Source organism: Macaca fascicularis, chromosome 2, assembly GCF_037993035.2.
Source record: "Macaca fascicularis isolate 582-1 chromosome 2, T2T-MFA8v1.1".
NCBI classification, from domain to species: Eukaryota; Metazoa; Chordata; class Mammalia; order Primates; family Cercopithecidae; genus Macaca; species Macaca fascicularis.
In genome coordinates, this window is record NC_088376.1 from 51,219,707 (window position 1) to 51,243,505 (window position 23,799).

At 36.5% G+C, this 23,799-nt stretch overlaps 2 long non-coding RNA genes across 4 annotated transcripts in view; one reads left to right on the plus strand and one right to left on the minus strand.

The window, feature by feature from the left end:
* Positions 1-14,291, plus strand: part of LOC123571885 (uncharacterized) — a 124,029-nt gene extending 109,738 nt beyond the window's left edge. Inside the window, exon 5 of the long non-coding RNA XR_006696184.2 lies at positions 14,111-14,291. This is a non-coding gene — a long non-coding RNA (uncharacterized lncRNA). The remainder of the gene's footprint in view (positions 1-14,110) is intronic.
* LOC123571883 (uncharacterized) overlaps positions 1-23,799 on the minus strand; it is a 165,341-nt gene that overhangs the window by 27,442 nt on the left and 114,100 nt on the right. The window lies entirely within an intron of this gene.

Below are 23,799 nucleotides of genomic sequence, written 5' to 3' on the forward strand. Positions count from 1 at the left end.
TTAGGCTAATGTTAACCACTAATTTTCTGTTGTTTTGTAACTAACAACATCATTAGAATAGCTGTTTCATAAATACATATTTCCAGCATAATTTTCTAATATTTTATAGTGTATTTGGCAAACACAATGTGTTAATTTGTACTTACTCAAGTATATCAATATTTTACTCTGTGTATTCTACCATTGATATGTGCTTAGAGGGCTTTTGAATATCAAAATTATAAAAATATAAATCTATTATATTTTCTAGTATTTATATTACATCGTTAATATATTTGGAATTTATGCTTATATAAGGCATAAGAGCTTTGTTTTCTTTATTTTGGTTCTCAAATATGTATCCAATTGCCTCTCACTTTTTTTTTTCTTTTTTTTTTTTCTGGTATAACCAGAACCTTGCTCAGTGATTTAAAAAGCTACTCTTGTCAGATATGTAATTCTTCTGCTAATTTGTAGAGACTTTGTTCTTTTTAATTGTTCTGTCTATTCTTGGATTCTCACTATAGTTTCAATCAATCTAGTTTAAATGACACTTTTATATTTAATAAGTTTAGTCCCCTTCACTGCACATTCTTTTCAGAATTTGACTGGATATTTTTGTCCACTTATTTTTCAGGATCTATTTTATAAATTTTTCTATTAAAAACCTTTTGTAATTTTGATTGCTGTTATACAAAATACACAGCCTAATTGGGAAAAAATTGTCAACAAAATATTTCTAGCCAAGACCATGTGATATTTCTCTATTTACTTACCATTTTTTATGATCACCAGTATTTTGGGTATTTTGTTTTTATGTATGCTTTGCATAGTTCTTGGTAAGTTTATATGCTTTGGATTATATCTTTATTTAATTGTATTTTAAAAGTGATTATTATTCATTTTCAAGGGAATTATTGTTTTTGTTTATTTTTGGCAGTTTATTGACTAATTTTAATTCTCGCAGTTTGGTTTTCTAGTATGTAATCATATAATACATAAATCATTATAATTTAATATCATTTAATTTCATCTCATTTTCTTGTGTGATAGGTGATGTCCAAGGTTTTATTTGTTATTTTTCTTTGTTATTTGTTATTTTTCTTAAGCTTGAGGTTTTTTTAGAGGAAAGTCACTACTAATTTTAAATATGATGTAGACTCATACAGTTAATAACATTAATTAAGAAATTGGTGGAAAGTCATTTACCATTGTGGGAATGGGGTAATTTTGTTTCTGTTTGCCTTTTCCCTATATTTGTTGAAACTTTTGCAACAGGGGTCCACCCAGCCTATAAAAGGGTGAAGAAAAGACTTCATGACTATTGGAAAGTCCACTCCAATTTCAGATGACTTTCCTGCACTGGATTAAGGCACCCATTTTGGCAACACATTTGATAGAACAAAAGGTTTGCCACACAAGGCTTTCAATTGGTGTTTCTCCCCTTTTCTGCTATTGGTCCACTGTTGTAAAAGGTAGTTTCAAATGATTATTTTACATTCCTCCACAGTCACACCAAATTCTATGAGATTTCGGAATGTCTTCTTTCGGAAAAATTACACCCAACATGTACATAACACTGTATATCAATTTCCCATTTTTCTTTAGAAGTTTTGTACAACGCTAACAAACAGTATGGAACTATTACCCAAACCATATTTTGGAAAACTGAGTCAAGGTATATGTTATTTTACCATAGGTGACACAACAAAACTGATAACTGCTGATTTTCAAGGCACATCTTGCAGAACATGCATTTTACAAAGGACATATAGAGATTGAGTCTCAGTAAGACTCAATCTGTCATTCATTCTGAGGCAAATTGCTCTCTAGTCATGAACCTGTGAAATCAAACTTATTATGTGCTTCTAAAATACAGTGATGGAACTACCATAAGATGGACATTCCCATTCCGAATGGGAGATAGGAAAGGAAAAAGGAAGGACAGGTCCCCAATCAAGTCCAAAATGTAACACGGCATACAACATTAAATATTAAGGCTTTGGAATAATCTTCTTTGGCTCAGTATTCTGCCCTCCAGATCTACTGGGCCAGAGATCTTGCCTTCTGGACACACTAGGACTGAGATTCTGCTCCTGAATCTTTGCCTGGCAAAGGTTGGCTCTAGGTGGTCCTGCTTTCATAAATTTGCTGGACACAGCCCATATTGTAGTCTCATGGGTTGGAGTGCTTGGGGCTCTCCACAGTGGAATTCACATGCCACACAGGTGGTTCCACCAGTCAAGGGTCACAAACGAGGCACTGCCCCTAAGGCTCTGTTGTGCATTGCCTTGATGGAGGATCTCTGTTGCAGTTTTCTGCCTGGACCTTGTGGCTCTCCAAAGCATCCTTTGAAAGCATCCTAGGTGGAGGTAACTATGCCACCATAGCTTTGCTGGGCACAATGCACACTTTACTAGGGTTTGCCAGAGCTGCACCTGGGACAGCAAAACACAAAGCAATGGAGTAAGAACAGCAGAGTCCTTGATATGCACTATCATTGGGCAATGGCAGCTACTTCTTTGAAATTTTTCTCACCCCAGACCTTAGCACTCTAGGCCTCTGACTGTGGGAGCAGGCTAGATGATCCCTGAGATGTCTTGGGGATCATTCTTCGATTTTCTTTGACAATGGGTCTTGGCTGCTGTTTAGATGGCTAAATAAACTCCCTATCATCTTGGTGAATAGTGCCTGGCTCCAGTTGAGATGGTCCATCATACAATCCATAGTAATCTCTTATCATTTGGCCAAATCCTTGTTCTCTCACAAACAGCCTGTCTCATTTTTTTTTTCCAATGCAGAAAGGCTGAGAATTTTCTAAATTTTTAAGGTTTGGTTCTGTTTTGACTAACAATTCTGTCTTTAAATAACTTCTCTCACCTCACTTTTAACTATATAGGCAGTCAAGAGGGACCAAGCTGCACCTTCAACACTTTGCTTAGATATTTACTCAGCAAAATACCCACTTGCATCACTCACAGGTTCTACTTTCCAAAAAAACACTAGAACATGAACATGACTCTTCCAAGTTCTTTGTCACTTTATAACAAGGATGTCCTCTCTTTCATTGTCCAATAACATTTTTCTCATTTCCATTTGAGAGCTTGTCAGAAAGGCCTTTACAAATCATACTTTTGCTAGCATTCTTCTGTTCATAACCACTTAGGTATTTTCTAAAAAGATTGAGGCTATCTCTATAACTGTAGTGGTCTCCTTCTGAGCCCTCACCACAATCATTCCTTATGTTTTATTCATAACAATGTAGACTTTTTCTAGCATTCACCTCAACTATTCCAACCTCTGCCAATTACCCAGATCGTAAGCTGTGTCCACATTTTTAGATATTTGTTATAATAACACTCCCACTTCTCAGTACCAACTTTCTGTCTTAGTCCATTCAGGCTGCTACAACAAAATGTCATAAACTGTTTGGCCTATAAACAACAAAAAATTATTTCTAACAGTTCTGGAGGCTGGGAAATTCAAGACCAAGGCACCAGCAGATTTGGTGTCTGATGAGTGCCCACTTTCTGATTTATAAATGGCACCTTCTTCCTGTGTTCTCACAGTTGGAAGACGCAAGGGGTCTTACTCAGGCCTCTTTTATAAGGGCATTAATCCCATTCATGAAGATTACTAACAAGCAAAAGTGGTAGTCCAGTTTCTGGTCTCTGTTCACCCTCTGTCTACTATCCTGAAGCAGTTCAGCCACTCTAACAGCAGCTGTGAAGTGAAGTCAATGGCCCAATGTTGTTATGCATCATTTTCTACAAAGGTAGTTAACTTTGAGGGCTCTGGAGATAATGTGGCTGGCACAGATACACATCTGTGATTTTACTCGTTTGCCTCTTTTCTCTTCATCTTTACCATTAAGATTGACAGCAAATCTAAGGAAACTGATATACAGCAATGTGTGAAGGCAATGTATAGCAAAAAGTATTACTTGTTTGTATATTTGTTTTCCTTCCACAAGAGGAGTAGATCAAAAAATTAACAACTTCAAGGAAACAATGAGACATGGTCAGATTCTCTGTCTTCCAACTCTAGCACTAGAATGAGATCCTATTTACCTGGAGGAGCAGAAGGAGCTTCTGTCTTTTTTATGAGGTCTTCTAATCAAAGAATTTATTGAGATTTGAGGGAATTTCCCCCCACTAATTTCTCACAACAGTGTTCCGATGTCTTGAGAAGTTGAGTATCAGTTCCAAGAGTCATGTTAAACTTGGTATGACTAGAAAAAGCGTTTTGAAGTTTAACAGGAAATAGTTGCTACTATTCTCTATTGCATTGCTGATTGCTATTTTACTCCCCCAGTTCCTTATTTTTTATTCATTTTGGACAGATTCTAGGAGTGAGAAAAGGCAATATCATTGGCTCCATCGTTTTGAAAAGTTTTTCTTTTATATATACTTGTTTTGTTCTTCATTTTGTTTATCTAACAAAGTTAGTTTCTAGGAACTAATCTGTGGCCAACAAAACAAATATTAGATGAGCTCTCTCTTCTCTTGGTAATGAGGAAAATATCTAGATATTTCATTGTAGATAATTGCAACTAAGAGCGATGAGGTAATTTGAATCCATAGTATTATAAGTTACAGGGTTTTTTTTTTCTGTTTTTGTTCTTTTTTTTTTTTTTTAGAGATAATGGACATTATACAGGGATGTAATCAGTCTTTTTATTGAAAATCAAATTTTGCTTCTCTACTTCTAAAGATTGTGTGGTAGGAGCTCTGGAAAATTGAGAATTATTTTCAATGAGGAAACCTGGTGAGGAAATTGTTCTGCTGTGAATGGCAACAAATTAAAACCACAAATTAACATGAATCCACAGGAAATATTGAATATCATTTTAACTTTGTCATTTAACCAGAGGTACTCCAAGTTATACTGCATTTACAACAGTAAAAACAGAACTATAACTACCACCATGTTCACTATGTTTTTAATACTGGAAACTTAAAAATTGAGAAATTTGCCTTAGTAATATTTCCTCATAAGATGAACTACTTGGGTCTTTACATAAACTCATTTTTTAAAATTGTTCATGTATTGAAATAAAACTTCACTTTTAAAGAAATAAAAGCAGAATATCAAATTTATGCACTGTTGTTTGAAATATTAACCTTTTACATTTTTGTAGTTGCCACATCCTATTTATCAAACACACACACACACACACACACACACATACACACAAACACTGCTATTATTTCACTATATGAATCGCCATTTATTTTTGCAATAATTTATGTTAAAATTACTAAGACACATCTCCCATTTTTCTTAATGTATCTACAACTATGAACAAAAATATTCTGGCACAAAATTTCAATGTGTTTTGTAGCCATACATGCCATAACATAATATAGATTTTCTTCCAAACTAAGGCTTTTTGGTTGGTTGTTTTCTAACCTAAAAGCAAATGAGTGCCAGCATATTTAATGAAAATGCTACATAACAACATATCTTGGTCAGGCAGAGTGGCTCATGCCTATAATCCCAGCACATTGGGAGGCCAAGGCAGGAGGATCACTTGAGCCCAGGAGTTTAAGACCAGCCAGGGAAAAACAGTGAGATCCCATCTCTAAAAAAAAAAAAAAAATTCAGCCAGATGTGGTGGTGCATGCCTGTAGCCTCAGCTACACAGGAGGCTGAAGTGGGAGGATTACTTGAGCCAGGAAGTTCAAGGCTACAATGAGCCATGATCATGCAACTGCACTCCAGCCTGGGCAGCAGAAAAAGAAGAAAAAAAAAAAAAAAAGAAAGAAAAAGAAAATAGAAAAGAAAAAAACACAACATCTTATACAATGGCAAGACTCAAGAATGTATGTCAATGCAATGCATTTCTCCAAACTTGCTATGCTTTCACACCTCTAAATGTATCTATTAGCTATGTAATATAGCTAATATATAATATAGCTAATGGTTTGTTTTCACTATTACTTTGGTTTTCACTATGCATATGGCAAAGAAACAAAACTTTACGTCTACCCTTTTAGGGTCTCTGTCTGGCCCTGAAAATTAAACTAACTAAAATAGATTACTAAGAGAAAAGCATATAGATTTTTACCTGTACGTGGGAATCCCCACTGAAAAGTAAAGACCCGAAGAAACAGCAAAAACTAAATGCTTCTATGCTAGGTTGAACAAAGAGTACCAATTGTGAAAAAGTAACTGAAATGAATGAGGAGACTGAAGAAAGGTAAGAGTTATTTTAACAAGGTTTGTTTGTATAAATTTTTCTCAGCCTCAATCTCCCATCTCTGGTGACAAGACGGTACAGAGAGGTACCTCCTGGAACAGTAGACCATCTTTTACATGGTAGATTTCTCCTGTCTTTGGTGATAAGAGTGTTTCTTTTCTCCTGGGACATAAAGGGCAGAATGTTAGTATATGCTATTTTTCAAGTGCCTTTAGCTCAAAAAAATTCTTACGGCAAAGTGGCACATTTGGGGGTGACATATTCTGCCACCATTCTCATGTAACGAAATATTTTATAATTACTGTCTCCATCATTTGTTTTTACACTTCCATTATTGAAGTCAATTTTTTTTTTTTTTTTTTTTTTTTGAGATGGAGTCTTGCTCTGCCGCCCATGCTGGAGTGAAGTAGCATCATCTTGGCTCACTGCAACCTCTGCTTCTGGGTTCAAGCAATTCTCCTGCCTCACTCAGCCTCCTGAGCAGCTGGGACTACAGGCGCCTGCCACCATGCCCAACTAATTTTTTTATTTTTAGTAGAGACAGGGTTTCATCATGTTGGCCAGGCTGGTATCGAACTTCTGACCTTGTGATCTGCCCACCTCAGCCTCCCAAAGTGCTGGGATTACAGGTGTGAGCTACCACACCTGGCCCAAAGTTAATTGTTTAAATAAGAAGTCCTCTTTTAATATATGAGTTGGATAAAGGCAAGTTGTTAGTATTTCACAAGTCTAACATTTCTCATAAGGAAGCTGTATTAGTCCATTGTCACACTATGAAGAAATACCCAAGATTGGGTAATTTACAAAGGAAAGAGGTTTAATTGACTCACAATTCAGCATGGCTGGGGAGGCCTCAGGAAGCTTACAATCATGGCAGAAGGCAAAGGAAAAATAGGTACCTTCTTCACAGGACAGCTGGATGGAGTGAGTGCAAGCTGGGAAAATGCCAGACACTTATAAAACCATCAGATCTCCTGAGACTCACTCACTATCATAAGAACAGCATGGGAAAACTACCCGCAACCCCGATCCAATTACCTCCACCTGGTGCCACCCTTGACACATGGGGATAATGGGGATGACAATTCAAGATGAGATTTTGGGCAGGGACACAGCCAAACCATATTAAAAGCCATGTTAACACTTTTGATCTAGGTAGAAGCCTTCATTAAAATAAATGTATAACAACAGAAGTTTTCACAAAGCACAGTTAATGATTCTATAATTGGATTTCTTTTTTCTTTTTCTTTTTTTTTTTTTTTTTTTTTTGCTGTAGATATGAGCAAACAACATTAGTTCTTTATTTGTAAAACAAAATTGTTAACTTGGGAACCATATTTTACTCTTTAAAAATCCAGAATATCCAGCATAGTGTCAGACATATAGTAGGTACTCCTCAAAATTTAATAAACAAAATTTTAATAAATCTATAATAGAAATATGAAGAACTGTTGTCTCCCGTATTAGAATATAGGCTTCTCAAGAACAATGGCCTTGATTTCTATTTTGTCTTGTCTATACATATTAAAGTGTTCACTTCCAATAAATAACTGGTAAAGTTCAAAGGAAATGATTTTCTAATTATATTTAGGTATATTTTAAATTATCTTTAAAAGCAAAAGTCAAATAGAAAAATCAAAGGTATACATAATCAAAAACTAAAATCCTGATACAATACAATTTAAATAGCTCAGAGAGTTCCGTAGACATTTCCAAAGTTTTGCATTCATTTGCTCATTAAGAAAATTACTTATTGAGTTGCTCTTATAAATTAAGAATTGAGACATGAATGACAAATTCCCTGAACTTAAATGGCTTACAACGTGGTGCAGGTAAATTAATAAAATATACTTTATACAAAAAAAAAAAAAAAGCTAAATCCGTGATACATTGAGACCTTGGTGACAGTTGCCTAAGAGTCTGACTTGTTGGGGAGGTGGAAGTCAGAGAAGCCTTCAGAGAAGAGATGAATAATACATGAGTTAAGATTTACCAGCAAAACTGAGCTTCTGGGAACAGGAATCCTTCTTTTATTTACTTCTGATAATTATATCGAATACAATGTTGAGCACACAACATTGTGTGCTCTATAACACATATTTAGAAAGAAAATACAGATATAAGTCTATAGATATATTAGATAGCACAATAGAGAGATCTAAAATAAGAGCAACTTCAGTGAAAAGACGAAAAATGGCTTCCTTTGGGAAGCCATATGTATAGCATTGGACATAGAATAGGAAGACAGAAGAAAGAGCTTATGCCATTACAAAGGTGGGTGACAGAGCATGGCTTCTTTGAAAGGTACATGAAATTTAATCTTTTGAGAGTTCAAAGTATATATAGGAAGGAGTTGATGCCAAATACAGGTGAGAAACAGATGAAGAAGATCTTTAAAGACAGTGAATGGAAAGGAGAAAAGACTAGAATGAGGAAGACGGGAAACAAGGTACTACGATGGTCTAGACAATTGGTGATGTGTTTTTAAGTGAAGATGGGGGTGGCAAAGGGTCAGAAGAAAAGCAGTAAATTCTTCTGGGTAGGATCAACATGACCTAGTGATTGATTGGATGTAATAAATAGGGGAGAATAAGTCTCATATGATCCCCAGGTTTCTCATCAAAGCAACCAAGCGTGGTTACTAACTGAGATTGAGAGTGTGAGAGAAATGTCAGGTTTGAGAAGGATGGTGCTAAATTTATTTTAAATTTGTTAAACTTGAAGCAAGTTCCAGTTACAGAATTCCAACTATTCATTGGATATATAGATTTAAAGACAGAAATCTAACATGGAGATGAAAATTGGGTGTCACAGGAATTTATGTAGTCATTGACACCCTAGAGAAAGTTGAGCTTGATTAAAGTGAAAAAGAGACTAAAAATAAAAACAGGGCTGAAGAGAAATCCTGTGTAACATGAGCCTTTTATGGGCTACAGAAGATGAACTAATGAATCAAATTGAGAAGCAACAGCCAGAAAAATAGAAGGAAAAACTAGAGGTGTGATGTGATTGAATCCTTAGTAATAGTGTAAAAGAAAGATAGTAATGGCAATTACCACTGGAAGTAGGGAAAGATGAAGACGGTGGGCTGTGTGGCAAGTAGGACGTTATAGTTAACCATAATCTCAACTTCTGTGAAAAAAGGAGAAATGGCTACATTTTTGGGCACTAAAGATTAAACAGAAACTGAAGAAGGAAACAGACAGTAAATAGTGACCTTTTTTTTCTATAAACTTAACAGTAAAGGAAGAGTTAAATCCTGGGCAAATTATTCAATACAATGTTGGCACAACACTGACGATAATTTTCTCCTTGCCAAAAAAATAAAAGGCATAATTTCATGGATACACAGCTATAAGTGTGTTGTAGACCATTATTTGTGGTACATTTATAAAAATTATGTAAAACATATGTAGATCAACCAGTAGACTAATCAAATGAAAGTTTACATTTTAAAGTTATATAATACATAATATAAAATGCAAAGTTAGATCAATAATATAAAACTGCATCTCCTAGTCTAAAGCTCTCACACAATACATTTATTTCTCATTGATTTCATGCCTTAGAGTAAAGGAGTAAAAAAACAGTCACCATTACTATTAAAGCAAAATAGAAATACAGGTCTAATATATTACCTTTAGTATATTAGATATTAGATATTTAGGAAGGTTCAAATAAGGAATTTTGAGAATTCGAGACAAATCTGGATTTTTCACTTTTTTTTTTTTTTTTTTGAGACGGAGTCTCGCTCTGTCGCCCAGGCTGGAGTGTAGTGGCGCGATCTCGGCTCAGTACAAGCTCCGCCTCCCGGGTTCACGTCGTTCTCCTGCCTCAGCCTCCCGAGTAGCTGGGACTACAGGCGCCCGCCACCACGCCTGGCTAATTTTTTATATTTTTGGTAGAGACGGGGTTTCACCGTGTTAGCCAGGATGGTCTGGATCTCCTGACCTCGTGATCCACACGCCTCTGCCTCCCAAAGTCCTGGGATTACAGGCACGAGCCACTGCGCCCTGCCTTTTCCTCTTTTGTTAACTTAAGTTCTCCAAACATGTCACTGGGGTGGGTGGCTTCACTTAAGATTTTTACATTGAGGATAATGTTATACAATTAAAACTAAATATTTAAATTATATGTTAATATTCACTTACTTGGATGTTGACGGGCTAAGGCATTTCCATTTACAAAAAAAAAGCAACCCTTACATTTGTTAAACTGCGTGGAAAATATGATTTTGCCAATCTTAGAACCCATCTGACCTTTTTGAACTGGCTTTAAATCTTTGGGGAATTTCATTTGTTTATCCTCAGAATAATATGACTTCCTGTGTTAAGAAGAGAGCTTCTAAACAGCCAAAAGGCTTCTTGGATATCAGGTAGTTAGTTTCATAAGCAATTTTTCAGAAACCATCCATGAATTAATTATAAACACATGAATTTTATTTTCTCCAATGGACAAACTGTTTTTTGTATTGTTTTAATAGAAAATATTAGCAAAATACAGTTCAAATTTTGCTATACATAACAATCAATTAAAGTTGTAGAAAGAGAACATATGTATCTTCTCTCTACTTGAAAACAGAATGTAATTTGTACTGAATACTTGGGGTGTGCTGTAACTTCTATCACATAATTAGGACTACCCAGTGTTCTTATAGTACCAAATATATAGTGAATTCTCTAGGCCTGTGACATTTGAGGATTTAACTCTGAGTTTTTACTTTCTTTTCACTAACCTGAATGATCAGTGATATGCTGTAATTATTAGTTTTTCTGAGATACAAACACAAGTCAAGAAACAAATTCCTTGTATCTACATTTCAATGTAACTTTGTGGTTTTTCTACACATCTTGTGTTAGTAGCATTCATTTATTGACATTCATTAACATTTGTCTTTTGACAAAAATGTCCACAAGAAAAGATAGAAGTGTCAGTTAAAAAAAAAGTAAAGAAAAGAAATAATTAAATTGTTTATGAGAAAACACACAGGAAACACATGACTTAACAAAAGGAGATAGAAAAACTGGGAACGTCTACAACTATTTCCACATTTGCAAATTTGGAAACAGATGTTCTTAGAAAGAGCTGCTCTTGAAAGCCTGTGGTCTTAAATTCAGTATCTTCACGGCAAACAACTAAATGACGCTGGACTTATAAAACAGAAGAAATGAATTTTTAAAAGACTGCCATTTAAAATCGTTCAGTTACCAGTAGATAATAACACTAAAAAAAAAAAATAGCTACTATTTGTTAGATGCTTACTGTGTGCCCACTGTGTTAGTACTTTATGCAATCCATTAAATAACCCAACAAGATAGCCTATAATTTTCCTCATTGTACACCCAGGAAGACTGAGGCTCAAAGAAATTATGTAACCTCCTGAGGAAACCAAGTTATGGTTACACAAGCTCATCAGCAAGCTCTATTGGACTTTAGTTTGCTTTTTTGAGTGTTACTATGAAAATACATATTTCAGACACGGGATATTGATTGCCTCTGGAAAAGCTCATTTATTAGATTCTATGCAAAATATATATAAGGTGGATGGAGGGCTTAATATTGTAGGTTGAGTGGGCTCTGGAAACATGAGTGCCTGAGCTCAAACCCTGGAAAGGCCTCTTACTAGTTAGCTCATTTCAGACATGTTACTTATGATCTGTGGTCCCAGTTTTCTCATTTGTAAGATGTGTATAATAATAATACCTACCTAAGAGAATAGGTATGCATAAAGCACTTAAAGCAGTGCATGGCACTTAGGGCTCAATTATGTTGGTTATTATTACAGTAAGCATATCTCCATTGCTATCATAACTGCCTTTTGTTATCTAACTATTTATGTTATGTTTTTCCTCCTTCTCCCCAGAATTTAGTCAATTCAGTAAGACGTAATAACCAAAAGCTGATAACTATCCTGTTAGGTCAAGGACATTATAGAGAAAAATATGCTTTTAAAAGTTTCAAGTATAGTTCTGACTACTTATTTCCCACAAATATTTTTTACTATGTATGGTAATATTTATTTTGGAAATTCACTATGGAATTATATATGCAAATATGCTTTAAGTAAATCTGACAGTAAGTTTGTGTGAATGTAATATGACATGATATGATATTGAACCTGAGAAGAGCTAGAAACAAATCTTCAAGTTCCACAAAAGAAGAGTTACTCAAAATGATACAGTCTGAATTAAGCAATTTGAATTCTTTTGAAAATGGCATTTAACTAGCAGACAGAAAGACAAGAAAGCTGAATCAACTTAGAAACTTCCTGTATTTTGCAGCAATGATGTTGTGATCCTTCAAGTAAAGGGAGATCAGTTTGATGCCATTTTGAGCTCACTGTGCATTGGAGCATAAAAGGAAGAGGTGGGTGGGAGCAAAGTTGAGCTAGAAGTCAACTGGAATGAGACACAGCAGGAGACGAATGGAGCAGTCAGACAGATGGGTGGATGAAAAGACTGGAGCACACAGGAAGGTGTTCAATGATGACTCAGCTAAGAAGGTGGAAAAGGTTATGATACGACCCAATTACCACAAATAACCAAAAAAAATAATAATAACTATAAGGATAGGATGCAAAGAAAAGATTAAAGCCTCATTTGAAATGTTTTCTGGAATTCCTTTTGCAGTTCTGCTCAGATTAAGTTATGTAACTATAATGAACTCAATTTATCTGACAACTATTACATTTTCTTATTTTATTATACATTCAGTACCCTAAATATGTAACTGTTATTCCAAGGTACTTATGACTCCGTGTTTGAGACTTAACTTCTGTTTTAAGATTTTGTAATAAAAAGAGAATGCAAATTGATGAAAACATAGTCCTAAAAAATAATAATTATATCACTAAACCTCCCTATGCAGTTCATGTATTTATTGTTGCACTTATAATTTATTACATTTTTGTTAGTGTGTTTCCCATACTAGACAATGAGATCTCTTGAGAGAAAATATATTTTATTATTTGGAATATATAGCACAGGACCTAGCATGGAGCAGCATTCAAAATACTGCATAGAAGGAAAAAGGAAGAAAGAAGGGAAGGAAAGGGAAGCAAGGAAATAAAGGAAATCATGTACGTATAAACAAGAGAAAAAAACGGTGCTATCACAACTTGCTTCTGCATTCTATCTTAAGCAATAATTTTGTGGGATAGGGTTCCATTGGATTTAGTGTTCCATGAGGGGCCAAATAGAAAAATAGCATCTTGCATATATATATCACTTTATAATTTATTCTTTCATAGTCATTATTTGTTTGATCTTCAGAGTAACTTCATGAGACAGATTTTTTTTTCTGCCGCCTTTTACAAAAGAAGAACCTGAGACCCAGAGAATTTAAATGACTTTCGCAAGTGTACTGAGATAATAAATAGCAGCGTGTGAATCAAACTAAACATTTTTAAGTCCATAAATTTCTTAGGAACATAGTTTAAGTTAAATTTTGTTAAATCAATTGCACACAGTAGCATGCATTCCTCAAGAAGAGGCTCAAAGTTTGTTTTGTATATACCAAGGAACAACAACAACAATAACAACAATAATATAGCTAACATATGTTGACTGCTTCCTACTTGGAGACACTGTTCTAAGAGTTGATGTGTGTTCATTTATTTAATCTTTATAACAACCCTTTTTTAAAAGTACTATCATTATACTTATTTTATATATGAGAAAAATGAGGGGTTGAAAACTGAAGTAACTTATCCAAATTCACACAGTAATGGTAAAGCTAAGATCTAGCCATTATTCTAATAAAATATCTCTGTCCTTATTACAGTATAAAGTATGCACTTAAAATATGAGAAATTGTAGTTAACTCATAATGTCATTCTGGAAACTTTATACCAGTCTCTGAAGCCAATTAGTTGTATTTTTCGGCAAAGTACTAACCCTGTTTTTATCTGCTTCTTTCCCATGAAATAAGGCTATATATGTAGTGATGCCCATGCTACCCCTGATATCTAAAAATCTAAGAAGAAAACGTGCACACAGTCTTGGCAGCATTGGGGTAATAGACTATGAAAGAAGAAAGCAGAATGGAAAAGTCAGTATATCAATTAAGAAAATAATCACTCAAGGAGAGGAATAAACAGCAAAGCAATCTACATATTTACTTATAGATAAAATTGTTTCAGTGCTGATTATTCATCCTTATATAACTGTCTACAGTCATTTAGGGTTGTCTTAGTCCATTTTGTGTTGCCACTGCAGAATACCTAAAACTGGGAAATTTATAAAGAAAAGAGATTATTTAATTTACAGGTTCCACAGGATGCAAAGTTCAAGATACATGACACCAGCATCTGCTTGGTTTCTGTTGAGGACTTTCATGCTTATATCACAACATGGCAGAAGGTTAAAGGGGGAGTAGACATGTGTAAATAGGCAAAACCGAGGGGCATCTTGGCTTTATAACAATCCACTCTTGGAGGACTAATTCATTCTTGAGAGACCTATTCTGGTCTTGCCAGAGAAAAAATTCACTCACTGACTACTGTGAGAATAGCACCAAACCATCCGTGAGAGTGAAGCCCCATGACTCAAACACCTCCTATTAGGCTCTACAGCTTACAGATTATACCTCCTAACATTGCCACAGCGGGAAACAAATTTCAACATGAGATTTGGTGGGGACAGACCATATCTAAACAAAAAGTAAACAAAGATAAACCACTTTTGAGAACATACTTGTGATCCTTTATTTCGACCCAGAATGATGCCAGAATTTTGGAGATGGGGCTCAAAGCAAATCAGTAAGTTACAATTCTCAAGTTTCACAGGGAAGTGGGAGTGAGAGACACATCATGGAGGCCCAAGCGACTCTCAGATACACTGGGGGAATTGTCTTCATTGAATTCCAACACCATGCAGACTCATTTAACCGTAGTTCTTCCAAAGCTGCTTTTCTGCTTTGCTTTTGGAATACTACATTATCTAGATTTTCATCTACCCTTTCAATTCCTATGCTTCTTGTGTTGATTTCTCTTTTCTGACTTCTCAGATTTTTAATCTCATTTTTAAACATGAGAATTCTCTGAGGTCTATTTCTTGACCCTTTGTCCTCTTTTTAACTATCCCTTGGGACACTTGCACAATCTAAATGACTAACTAGAATTTATGAGATTATGAGCCAGATCTCTTCCTGCTTATGAGCCCATTTCAATTAGATGTCTCAGCATCATTGTAAGTTAAAATGCATAAAATCCAAAACAATAATTTTTTCTCAAACCAATGTTATATCTGAAATGGTTATTTGATTTATCTTCAATGACTTTAGCTTCTTTTTCTTCTTTCCACAAGCTAGAGCTTTAATTTCTTTTAAGAATAAACTTAACAGATGAAATGATAAAGACATAATTTTTATGTTGTGTTACACTCTTGATCTAAATATTTCCAAATCTTTTGAATGAAGAACTTTGAAGAAAAACCTGATCTTACTTTATCCAAAAATTCTTTTAAAAATAAGGGTTTAAAAATTGCTAAAAAAAAAAAAAAAAAAAAAAAGAGAGTAATTGGAAAAGCAATTTGTACTTTCTGTCTTGAGTTAATCTCTATTTTCTCTATATCCATGTTGACAGTAAAATATAATCATGAAGAATACATGTTTTATTGATCAAAAACCACTTTTGGAAGATACTGAAATTACAATTCTATTGCGCTCTCTCTCTCTCTGTCTCTCTGTCTCTCTGTCTCTCTCTCTCTCTCTCTCTCTCTCTCTCTCTCTCTGGCTAGCTTATCCCAACTGCTGTGTCACATGTTTTTGAAGTTACTATGATTATTTAACAATGTTGCAGCTAAAATGATGGACATAAAATCAACACTATAAAATATAGTCCCAGCTACTCAGGAGGCTGAGGTGAGAGGTTCACTTGAGCCCAGGAGAACGTGGCTGCAGTGAGACATGATAGTGCCGCTCCACTCCAGCCTGGGTTACAGAGTGAGACCCTATCTCAATCAATCAATAAAATAGTTTGAATAGTGTTTATTTTCTCAATTCTTGTTAAATAGCTGACATCAGATTGAACTCTGAAACCCAAAACTCCTGGAGTAGTGAACGCACTCTCCTTGATGGGAATCAGATATTAGTTCTTGATACTCCACAACCAATCTGGATGACTTAAAAAGAAAAAAAAAAAAAAACACCTAAATTCAATGAGTTTCAGTGTTCTTCCCTGAAAATTGGGGTTAGGGCCAAACGACTCATATCCTTACTAATTCTAATTATTAATTCTAATTATAGGATGTTCTGCTTCTTCAACTTGTTCTCAGACCTTATTCTCTGTTCTCTCACTCAAACAGAACAGAGTACCCATAAAATAGTTAAAAGTTGATTTGAAAGCATTTTTAAAAGCTTCACATTGGAATTACAAATATAAAGGTATTTGGTGTCCCTCCAGAAGAGAATTTAGAAAGATCACGTAAAATACATTGTTATCTTTAGACTTGGGAGATTGGTCCCAGCTACTTTTAGAACTGTTCGTGAGTACTCAGTAGGGGGAAAGTACTTTTGCATATTTCAAAGTTTGTCATCAACTTCAGGATATATTCAATTATGGTGTCATGTCTCATTTCAAGTGGAAAAACAAAGGTAAAAAGCCTAGTGGCACAATAGCATTGAAAAGCCAATAATAGTGTTTCTGCCTGATTTGGCGTAATTACCCAGATTGAACATGCTCAGCTTCAGAATTATAGGCAACCATTAATTATCTGTTCCATATCCCAAAGTGTATATATTTTTCCTGAGCTTTTATGGTTAGGAGTCAAAAGGAAGTACAGCAGTTCGTTTTATTTAAACTTTAGTTTGTGTTATGTTTTACAAGACTTTTGAGAGAAAAGCAATTTGTAATACAGGACTACTAACTTGCCTAGTGTTGGACACAAGAAATATATATGCCAGCTTAACTCACTAACTATATGGAATTCAACAATGTCTGCAAATAAGAATTTTTATAACATCACACTCTAATACAACACTTATCTTCACTCTACCTGTAAATAAAGCCAATTTCTATAAAAATCTGGGGACTTAAGCAAGTGGTACGGGAAGAATATTTCCTCCATTCTGACTTGCCCATGGATATAAGATATTGAAAGAGAAAGACATAAAGGAATAAAAAATGAGAAGTTCTGCTGTATGAATTCAACATTTTTTGGCATTTTCTCCAAAGACTACAGTAAAGATTTAAATTGTTGTTTAATTATTGTAAATACAAGACTCATATTTCATTAAATGCAATAATGAGCCAAGACATGTTAATTTGACTTTATGCAAATAATGCAAAATGTGGCCTCCATTCCCCAAGTCACAGCTATTCCAACTCCACCATCACATCTACCTTCAAGCCAATAATAGAAAGGGAAGAAGGGTCAGTTCTCTTCCTTTAAAGACACTTCAGGAAGTTAAATACACTGTTTCTGCTGACACCTCCTTAGATACTTAACCCAGTCTCATGCCACCCAATTGTAAGGAATTCTGAGAAATAGCTTTACTCAAGACAACTATGACTCAGCTATAAAGTAGGCATTCTATTAACATAGAAGGAGAAGAGAATGAGTGACCAGGTTCAACCAGCAACCTTTAGACATGGACCAAAACTACAGACCAGAATATAAATATGGTTTGGGAGAATGACAGCCTTCCGTCCATTGGTAGAAGCTGCGATGAAGGTGATTTCCTCAAGGAGGAGCCAGTGTCAAGAAGGATCAGTGAGGTAATTGAGGATGAGTAGGCATCTAACAAAGAGCAGAAGTTTTACAAAGAGCATATTTGCAATTTTGAGAGGCCAGAGAAAACAGAAGTGGATTTACAAAATTAAAGAGAAAATGGACCAGGCGCAGTGGTTCACATCTGTAATCCCAGCACTTTGGGAGGCCGAGGTGGGTGGATCGCCTGAGGTCAGGAGTTCGAGACCAGCCTGACCAACATGGAGAAACTTCGTCTCTACTAAAAATACAAAATTAGATGGGCATGGTGGTGCACGCCTGCAATCCCAGCTACTCGGGAGGCTGAAGCAGGAGAATTGCTTGAACCTTGGAAGCGGAGGTTGCAGTGAGCCGAGATTGCTCCATTGCACTGCAGCCTGGACAAGAGTGAAACTGTCTCAAAAAAAAAAAAAAAAAAAAAAGAGAGAGAGAGAGAGAGAGAACATTTTTAGTAATGGTTGGAGAAAATAGGGCCATGGTTGGGTTAGCTGGCTGCCAGTATGTCAAGACGAAAAGAACTCTTAGATTCAGCTCATCAGGACTTGGCTTCATCTTGGGAAGACACTGAGAATATAAGAGCTTGTGCATATTTGACAGCATCTCTGCAAGGTGGAGCTACTGGAAGAGAAGGAATAGAGAAATCTGGGACAGCAGAGACAGCCCAGTTTATGAAAGGAAGGTGTGTTAGTCTGCTCTCATGCTGCTAATAAAGACATACTTGAGTCTGGGTAATTTATAAGGAAAGAGGTTTAATTGACTCACCATTCCACGTGGCTGGGAGGCCTCACAATCATGGCAGAGGGTGAAGGAGGAGCAAGACATGTCTTACATGGCAGCAGGCAAGAGGGTGTGGGCAGAGGAACTGCTCTTTTATAAAACCATCAGATCTTGTGAGACATTCACTATCACATGAACAGCACAGGAAAAAACCTGCCCCTATGATTCAATTACCTCCTACTGAGTTCTGCTCACAACACATGGGAATTATTACAGTTCAATGTGAGGTTTGGGAGGGGACACAGAGACAAGCCATATTATTCTGTCATTGGACCCTACCGAATCTCATGTCCCTTTCACATTTCAAAACACAATACTGCCTTCCCAGCAGTCCTCTAAAGTCTTAACTCATTTCAGCATTAACTCAAAAGTCCATGGTCCAAAGTCTCATCTGACACAAGACAATTCACTTCTGCCTATGAGCCTGTAAAATGAAAAGCAAATTAGTTACATCCTAGATACAATGGGGGTACAACGATTGGGTAGATACACTCATTCCAGAAATTGGCCAAAATGAAGGGGCTACGAGCATGATGCAAGTCTGAAATCCAGTGGGGCAGTCAAATCTTAAAGTTCCAAAACAATCTACTTTGACTCCATGTCTCACATCCAGGTCATGCTGATGCGTGAGTGGGTTACCATGGTCTTTTGGTCTTGGGCAGCTCTGCCCCTGTGGCTACTTTCACAGGCTGACATTCAGTGTCTGCAGCTTTTCCAAGTGCATGTCAGTAGATCTACCATTCTGGGGTCTGGAGGACAGTGGCCCTCTTCTCACAGCTCCCCTAGGCAGTGCCCCAGTGGGGACTCTATGTGGGGGTTCCCACCCCACATTTTCCGGCTGTACTGCCCTAGCAGAGGTTCTCCATGAGGACTCCACCCCTTATGCACACCTCTGCCTGGACATCCATGCATTACCATACATCCTCTGAAATCTAGGTGGAGGTTCCCAAACCCCAATTCTTGACTTCTGTGCACCTGCAGGCTCAACATCACATGGAAGCTGCCAAGGCTTGGAGCTTTACCCTTTGAAGACATGGCCCAAGCTGTACCTTGGGCCTTTAAGCCAGAGCACCAAATCCCAAGACTGCCCAAAGCAGCAAGGCCATTTTCCTTCTAGGCCTCCAGGACTGTGATGGGAGGCACCTCTGTGAAGACCTCTGACATGCCCTGGAGACATTTTCCCCATTGTCTTGGTGATTAACATTTGGATCCTTGTTACTTATGTAAATGTATGCAGCCAGCTCATATTTCTCCTCAGAAAAATGGGGTTTTCTTTTCTACCACATTACCAGGCTGCAAATTTTCTGAAATTTTATGCTCTGCTTCCCTTTTATACATAAGCTCCAATTTCAAACCATATCTTTGTGAATACAAAACGCTGAATGCTTTTAACACCCCCACCAAGTCACCTCTTGAATGTTTTGCTGCTTAGAAATTTCTTCTGCCAGATACCCTAAATCATTTCTCTCAAGTTCAAAGTTCCACAGATCTCTAGGGCAGCGGCAAAATGCTGCCAGCCTGTTTGCTAAAACATAGCAAGAGTCACCTTTATTCCAGTCCCAACAAGTTCCTCATCTCAATCTGAGATGAGCAGCATTTGGTCAAAGCCATCTAACAAGTCTCTAGGAAGTTCCAAACTTTCCCACACCTTCCTGTCTTCTTCCAAGCCCTCCAAACTGTTCCAACCTCTGCCTATTACCCAGTTCCACAGTCGCTTCCACATTTTCAGCTATTTTTATAGCAATGCTCCATTTCCCAGTACCAATGTGCTCTATTAGTCTGTTTTCTTTCTTTTCTTTTCTTTTCTTTCTTTCTTTCTGTCTTCTTTCCTTCTCTTTTTCTTTCTTTTATTTTCTTTCTTTCTTTTCTTTCTCTCTCTCTCTTTCTCTTTCTCTCTCTCTTTTTTGTTTGTTTTTTGAGATGAAGTTTCATTCTTGTCACCCAGGCTGGAGTGCAATGGTGCAATCTCAGCTCACTGGAACCTCTGCCTCCTGGGTTTAAGCAATTCTCCTGCCTCAGCCTCCTGAGTAGCTGGGATTACAGGCACCCGCCACCATGCCTAGATAATTTTTGTATTTTTAGTAGAGACAGGGTTTCACCATGTTGGCCAGGCTGGTCTCAAACTCATGACCTCAGGTGATCCACCTGCCTTGGCCTCCCAAAGTGCTGGGATTACAGGTGTGAGTCACCGTGCCCAGCCCCAGTCTGTTCTCACGCTCCTAATAAAGACATAACTGAGACTGGGTAATTTATAATGGAAAGAGGTTTAATGGACTCACAGTTCCATATAGCTGGGGAGGCTTCACAATCATGATGGAAGGCAAAGGGGAAGCAAGACATGTCTTACATGGCAGCAGGCAAGAGGGTGTGTGCAAAGGAACTGTGCTTTTATAAAACCATCAAATTTCATGCATCTTATTCACTATCACAAGAACACATGGGAAAAACCCACCCCCATAATTCAATTACCTAAAGCTGAGTCCCTCCCACAACACGTGGGGATTATTACAAGTCATGGTGAGATTTGGGTGGGGACACAGAGTCAAACCATATCAGAAGGTATAGAGGAATGTTTTAGGAAATTTTGATGAAATTGATAGTTTCCAACAGAATTTGTAAAATCTAGCACCTAATTCTCAAATGTTTGGATAGAGAAAAGGTACTGGCTTACTCACTCCCTGTTAGCAAGAACATTCTGTATCAAGATGGGAAAAAAATAGCATTCGTTGTGTAGCACCTGTGATGGTGATTTATAAACAGATCCAGGCTGAATCACGTGGGTGCCTGCCCCAAGGAGGCTAACACTTTGCTGCCTCTTTTAACAAATGTGTGAATAGTTTTAAATATTTATTTAGAGAGAAAACGAAGTCTCATGTGATGAAGAAAATGAGAGCTACTGGTGATAGAATTTAAACCCCATTTCTAGCTTGCTCTTTTGTTACTCTGCTCTTTGGAAAACTTGTGCCTTTTGCTGAAGAACACTAAAGCCCTTCAGGTAAAAAATAAAATAAAATAAACTACATAAATTTAAAAAAAAAAAAAACATGCTCTTGAGAAGGCAATCAGTCATCTTTTATCACTTGAACATACTCACTGAGGTCACTGCCTACACCAAGGACCTACGAAAAATGTTTTCAAACAGAATGCAATGGTCTTCCTCAGAGTAGATCAGGAAAAGAGATTTTTTTTTTCCATTCTGCTGCATTTTCAGTGATATCTGAGCACCCTGATGGACTGATTCTTAGAGTTTTCCATTAAAACAGACTGCTGATTTGCCTACGAATTTACAGTTTAACTTGAATCCTGGAAACACAAAGAAAAATAACACATAGCCTCGCCCTCAGGGAACTCAACAGGTATTCCAAAATGGACTTTGAGATGTCCATGCCCCCACAGAAATACACAAATTTACTTTTGTTGTATGTTTTGTGAACGACCTAAATTTTCCTGCTCTTTACAAACTATTGTTCTTTAAGTTAATGCTTTATAATAATTATTGATAGATGTCGTGCTAAATTCTATAAGGACAGTTTTATTATTTGACCCCATTATTTCTGATAATTTGCTCATCCATGTTCAGGTTCAGCATATTTTTCCTTCTCTGAATTTCCACACCGTAGCCTTTGCTCCTTTTCTAGGCAAAAAGAAAGTATCCTATTTTCCTTTTTAGAATATTATTATTCAGGTCTGGCATCAACTACTGTGATTTTTGATCATCCCCTTAACTCTCAATAGCAGCTTGTATCTGGAAGGTCACTTATGAGCCTCTGCAGACCCCAAAGAGAAATTTATCTATTTGGAAAACAGAGTTTTTCAACATGAGTAAAATGACATTTGTAACAATCTTCCAGGAAATATTGTATTGCTCTGAAAGATGGCACTTGTAGAGTTCAGATCTAGGACAATTTTGCTAAATACTCAAAGGCAACTTTACAAGAATGAATTCATTTATTTTTAAAAATATGAAACAGAAATAATACCATCTCTAGCTTATTTGGAGAGAGAGGAAAAAAAAACTTCTTTATAGTTATAAGGAGTTGGAATTAATTCCATTTCTTTGTTTCTAGTTTGCCATATCCTGTCTAATTGTTAGGGTATGCGTACCCTTCTAAATACACTGTTTGCTTTGAATAAGATCTGAGTGAGAAAGAGTTTCAGTTCACAGCCTATGGAATCTATTTGCATCTCCAAGGAAATAGTTGTTTACTACTCTGTTGTCATTTGTTCAGAGCACAAAACAGAAGTGAATTCCCATCAATATTCATAGTCCTTGTAGCCTCCAAAGACTCCCTGTGTGATTGTGCTCCATTTAGCTCTAAATCTGTATTCCCATATAGATTTAAACAAGAGAGCTAGGGAAATCTGGAAGTCTTTTGTTCTCAGTCACAGTAATATTTAAATAGTCCACTGGGTATGCAAGTATTGCCGATTCCTTTATTGCTTTGTTATAGTCTACCACAAAAAGATCCACCTTAGGGAAACATAACGCTCTTCTGTTCTTTTTTTTTTTTTTTTTTTTTCCGTTTCTGATTGTAAAAAGTCTTTACCTCTTCCTTTACTAGCTTAGTTATTATTCAATTTTGTTTTTAAAAGGCATATAGTGACAGGCATATATAATTATTTTCAAGGATGAGTTATAGCCTCCATTCCTATCCTTACCCTAGTGTTCTCACACTTACTCAGCAGGTAAACCTGAACTTACCTTGATTCTTCTTATTAAACCCCACAAAAGTTTTGGTATGCCTATAATTATTAAGCGAAAATATATAATGAGTTGTGATTGCTGCCAGCAGTGAATCTGTACAGCTCTGCAGTAAATTTGACCCTTGCCTCCTCGGAGGCAAGAATTTGGCTGAGGGGCAGAAGTAGGTTTAAGGCAGAGGGAGAGACCAAGGCAAGTTTTAGAGCAGGAATGAAAGTTTATGAAAAACTTTTAGACTAGGAACGAAAGGATGTAAAGAACACTTGGAAGAAGGCCAAGCAGGGGACTTGAGAGATCCAAGTGCCCTGTTCAGCTCTTGACTTGGGATTTTATATATTGGCATGGTTCCAGGGTTTGCAGGGTTTTTTTTCTCCCCTGATTCTTCCCTTGAAGCAGGCTGTCCACATGCGTAGTAGCCTGCCAGCACTTAG